The sequence below is a fragment of the Nicotiana attenuata genome, chromosome 9 (assembly GCF_001879085.1).
Source record: "Nicotiana attenuata strain UT chromosome 9, NIATTr2, whole genome shotgun sequence".
Classification (NCBI taxonomy): Eukaryota; Viridiplantae; Streptophyta; class Magnoliopsida; order Solanales; family Solanaceae; genus Nicotiana; species Nicotiana attenuata.
Genome location: NC_031997.1, coordinates 47,637,784 through 47,643,521, shown reverse-complemented (window position 1 = coordinate 47,643,521; position 5,738 = coordinate 47,637,784). Strand labels below are relative to the sequence as shown.

The following is a 5,738-nucleotide window of genomic DNA, read 5'->3' as shown; positions in this document are numbered from 1 at the left end:
AAATGTTTAAGAATGGATGAGTTAAAATATATAGCAGCTCAAATTCCTATAACTCTGTGCAAGTTAGAAAAGGTATTCCCTCCTTCATTTTTTGATGTGTTGGTGCACTTGCCGATTCATTTAGCTAATGAAGCTATGATTGCTGGACCCATTCAATATCGATGGATGTATCCGGTGGAGCGATGGCTATACTTTCTGAAATCTTTAGTTGGTAATAGGGCTTGCCCAGAAGGTTCTATCGCGGAGGGATATTTGGCAACTGAATGTATGACTTTATGCTCAAGGTATTTACATACAATGGAAACAAAGTTTAATCGCCTTGAGCGGAATTATGATGGTGGTGTTATTGAATCTGATGGAGGTTTAACAATTTTTTGTCAACCTAGAAAAGAATTAAGATCTGGAAAATTAGACAAACTTAATCCAGATGAATTAGAGCAAGCACATATTTATATTTTGAAGAACTGTGATAAAATTCAACCATTTCTCGAGTAAGTATTGACTCAACATAATAATTCACTTATACTTTATCCATGATTTCAATTAAAATGACATGTTATTCTTTATTATTTTGTAGAGAGTTTTCACAAATTCCAAGTGATACCTCTCAAAAACATCCAGATAGGGAGTTCGTTAGTTGGTTAAAAGAAAAGGTTAGTACTAGTTATATACTATTGTTATCTTTTTTAAACATAATTTTTTGTATAGTATTTGCTAATTAAATTATATAATCGATTTTGATAGGTTGTAGAATTGTACAAATGTGATAACAGTAAGAAAATGGACGATTTGCTCACTTTGTCACGTGGTCCCCTTCCATATGTGAGACGTCTCAAAGGTTACATTACTAATGGATATAGGTTTCATGTGGAAGACTATGACAGGGGTTGAGAACTCAAAACTGTGGGGTGGTTGTAGTTGGTGAGACAGATGAAGAGAATAAAAATATTGATTATTATGGAGAACTCATGGAGATTCTTGAATTGCAATTTATTGGAGGAAAAAAGAGTGATCTTGTTTAGATGTATGTGGTTTGATGTATATGACCAAGAAAAGGGAGTTAAAATGGATGAATATGGCTTTGTGAGTGTTAACCCTCACCGATTATTGAAAACTAACGAGCGGTTTGTATTAGCAAACCAAGCATTACAAGTATTTTATGTGGATGATCCTTCAAATAAAGGCTGGCATGTTGCAAGAAAGGTTATACCTCGCGATACTTTTGACATTTTGCAAGAAAACGATGACGATTTGGAGAATTTGGATAATTCTACACAAATGAAAAGGAAAAGAACTCATGAAGGTTTTTAATCTTTATAGTTGATGTTGTTAACATTTATTTCCTTAGGCCTCTTGCTACTTGCTTTTCTAGGATAACTTGAACTGATAGTTAGTACATGTATCTAAGTAATCAGTTGAGAGCTTGGTTTAACATAACAGTCTATACTCTATAATTTGATAGACCAATGTTTCTAGGGGAATAAGATTTTCATCAAATATTTTTTTTCAACAATGTGTATTAACCTTAAGAGATGAGAACTGACCATTTTTTGCCAATGATGGAGCACCTCTTTCATTCACCAACTTGGCAGCTATTAAAGAAGATGACAGTGAATTTTCTGGGACAACCATATTAAATAACGGGAATTTAGCAACTTTAGTCGATATTGAAGAAGTTAAATTGGTAATTAGAATGTTACCAACATGGGGTACGACCATTATGTTCTGGACAGTCTATGCTCAAGTGACAACATTTTCCGTGTCACAAGCTACTACAATGAACCGTCACATTGGTAAGTCCTTTGAAATTCCAGCTGCCTCGCTCACTGCTTTCTTTGTTGGAAGTGTTCTTTTGATTGCTATGATCCACATGGTTTCACCCCGTTGCAACGTATTGCTATAGGCCTAGTCAGTTTAATTTTTGCAATCATAGCTGCTGCTTTAACCGAAGTTAACAGATTGGAGGTTGCGAAATTACATGGATTGACAAGCGATCCGTACACTATAATTCCTATGAGTGTGTTTTGGTCAGTTCCACAATTCTTGCTTGTTGGTGGAGGTGAAGCTTTTACTTTCATTGGGCAAATTGATTTTTTCTTTAGGGATTGTCCTCCCTGTATATCAGATACAAATAATTAAGTGGAGTAGTACTCTGCTTCTTTCTTCTCACATTCTGCTTCTTTCCCCCTTTTTGACAGGAACTAATATTGATTTCTGTTGTTGTTGTAAGAAAATTGGCTGCAATATATTGTTAAATCTGTGGTTTTACAAGTTCAGCCTTGTTTGTATTTTGTCTGTGTTTTCTAATTCTAACACAAGTTAATTCTTTTTTCAGTACTATTGGCGTGGAAAATTTCTTGTGGATAAATAATTATTACTATTCTTAATGATTTTTATCTTTCTTAGCTAACCATTACTCCATACTTTTATCTTATTTTAGGTTGACATGAATCCATCAAAATTTCAGAAGACTGAAATGGGAGCAACTTCAAAGAATGTACATTATGCTTATATTCAACCTGGTGCTTTATCAAGGGGAAGAGGACACAACTTTGGATCTTTGGGCTCTATAAAAACAAGTATTGGAAAGAGAACTCTGGTTGGCGAAAGTAAAAATCACAACTCAACAGCTTTCGAGCAGAATAAGTTTGCGTATACTAATACTCTTGTGCCCCCTGGTTTCGCTTCGATGGAAGACCATGCTCCCCTCGCTCAAGACACTGAAGCGATGCAAGGTCTCTTAAGTTTTAAATTTTTTTTTGTTTTGTTTCTTATTGGACTGGTATTGGTTTTATGTTCATAAATTAAAATTTGCAGAAACAGGAATAGCTTTGAAGAATGTAAATCTTGCATTTATTCAACCTGCGGCTTTAGCAAGGGGGCGAGGGAAAAGCTTTCGATCTTTGGGCTCTGCAAAAGTAAATTTTGGCAAGAAAAATCTGTTTGGCGAGAATAAAAATTGCAACGCTGGGGCTTCTAAGAAAAATAAGCTAGCACATAATAGTAATAATCTTATGCCTCCTAGTTTTGATACGACGGAAGACGATATTCCCTTCACTCAAGAAGCTGAAATGATGCAAGGTCTCAATTTTTAATTATTATTTTTTGTTTCTTATATTCCATTGAAGTTATTTTATGCTTTACTCAAATCAAAATCTGCAGAAGTTTGAGCTACTTCGAAGAATGTACGAGACACTTACAATCAGCCTGGTGCTTTAGCAAGGGGACGAGGGCAAAACTTTAGATCTGCGGGCTCGAATAAAGGAAGCGTTGGAAAGAGAAATCTAATTGGGGAAAGTAAAAATCACAACTCAGCAGCTTCTGAGCAGGATAAGCTAGCACATAATAATAATAATCTTATGCCTCCTAGTTTCGATCCGATGGAAGACGATGTTTCCCTCGCTCAAGAAGATGAAATGATACAAGGTCTCAAGTTTAATTTTTTTTTGTTTGTTATAAGATTGGAATTTATGTTAAAAATTAAAATCTGCACATCAATGTGAATCTGAAAACCCAAAAAAGGTGAGAGGAAAGAATAGGAATAAAGATGTTGCAGGACTCAAACCTGGAGAAAAGTTTAGAGTCAACTTTTACCACAATCGGGTTGTTGGGAAGCATCAAGCCTCATTTTCGAGACACTTGGGTATAATAGTTCGTGATCGTAATATGTGTCCGTTGCAAGTACATTCATGGAAGGACATCGGAGAAGATAAGCTGGAGCACATGTGGCGAGCTGTTACGGCAAGCTTTTAAAGCACTCTAAAGCAACACTTTCTTGGTTGAATTGCTCTTTTCAGGAAAATTTGACATGGGATATAATCTGGAAAATCACTCTTGAGAAAGAGAAGTTTAGCTAGTCATATTTAGCAGCACATCTTCTCTTTAAAATTTATTAATGAAGGCAATGTCCTGAGTTGGATGGCTAGGCCAGGTTTTAGCAAAAGGCACACATTCTGGCATGTTAATGCTCATTCCACGCTCCAGCTATATTGCTGAAACTGTGGGGAAAAAAAGAGACTAGAGTGCTTGTGAACTTAATCATGAAATGAAATTCGACTGGATTAGTTGACGTTTTTGAATCTTCAATCTGAGGGTATTCTAACTGAGTTAGTAAACAATGTCGCACATGTAAACTATTTTGTAGAGCTGTAGTTGTTATTCATATTTTTGGGAGGTTGAATTTTCAAAGTAGTATGTTGGCTTCACTTTTGCTTTTGCTGGTGCAGTACAGGGACCGCAAGTGATTTTTCCTATCACCATTCTTCCACATAAATGAATCTCACCTGGTGTACTATATGCTCTCACTTTTGTGAAAGGGTATTCTTCAGTTGGAGAGATCAATGGGTAGTGCAAAGTTTCCATCAATGATTCCGGTCTTTGTTTCAATTAGTAATTAAGGAAACAGAGGATTCCACTCTGTTATACTTACTAATTGAAATTTCTAACCTTCACCACATCAAAATAACAACATTTTAACTTGGAAAACAAAGGAACAATTTTCTCTATAAGTTGGTTTCCTCTTAATCTTTATTTTTAAGCTGGTTTGCATTTATAAGTTGTCTTTCACTGCATCCCTTGCCGGGATCACTTCTTGAATCTCTGTGTCTAAATTAGAGAGTGTGTTTCTGTGACTATGAAATGTTATCTAATTAAGATGCTAGTTAGAATTTTTTTTTTAAAACATCTCAAATAGATATTTTCCTGAAGTAAATTCTTGCAAATGATCTTAGAGATCTCTGCCAATTACATTATTAATAGTGTGAAACAGTTGATGCTTTAAAAAGCTTCTTGACATTGAAGCGGGCTGCTCGAAAACAGAACTCGGTGCTTCCCCTAATGATGTGTCGCAACACTAACAGAAGTGCACTTTGTTACATCTTATTAAACTTTCATGTTACCAATATATCTAGCTTTGGACTTTCCTTTCATACCGCATGAAATATTTAAAGTGTTATAGCAGATTTTTTTATTCTGTGAGAGATCTTTGTACTTTTGTGAACTTTGGTATCTCAAGTAGTAGAAGGCTCTCCTAGAATGGGCAAGGACAGTGAGTTGTTTGGCTTAATTGCATGGGTTTGGGAACTCTAGCATCTAAATGAAACATTGGAGTTATGCAGCTCTCACATTTCTTGTCTCTATGCATATACAATTTTTTTCCTCTCTAATTGTAACCATTACAGAGGTTAGGTCCGTTGATGAAACTTAGAGATCTTAACTGAACCTAGTACGTATTCTAAACTTTGAATATGCCATAATGTAGAATGCATTCATTTTTTTAGTTTACATGAAATTTTTTACTTTCTTGATTAATGATTTTGCAAAATATTTTAGGACAAATTTGACAGTGATGACACGAATCATCAAAGAGAGCATGTCTTAAACCATATGAGACAGTTATGGAACAATTGGAGAGGATCATTGCACAAATATGTGAAGTTGAAGCCATTGCATGAGGCTCTAAAAGATGTCTCGGAGGAGGTAGACAAGAGTGATTGGGAATGGTTGGTCAAGGAACATTTTTTAAGTGAAAAATTTAAGGTAAGTCTTCATAACTACTTTTAACTTCTTATTATTGTAAGTAACAGTTCATGATTTCAATGGTTTTTTCTTAATATAGGAAGCAAGTATTAGAAACTCGATCAATAGGTCTAAGTTGAGAATGCCTCATCGTACGGGTAGCAAGCCGATTAGAGAAATTATTTACGAACTGGTAAGTGCACAGTGCAATCCTATAAAAA

The 5,738-nt window shown here is 35.2% G+C and overlaps 1 pseudogene; it reads left to right on the top strand.

Annotated features, from left to right (window-relative positions):
• LOC109232700 lies at nt 1,066–2,139 on the top strand (annotated as a pseudogene).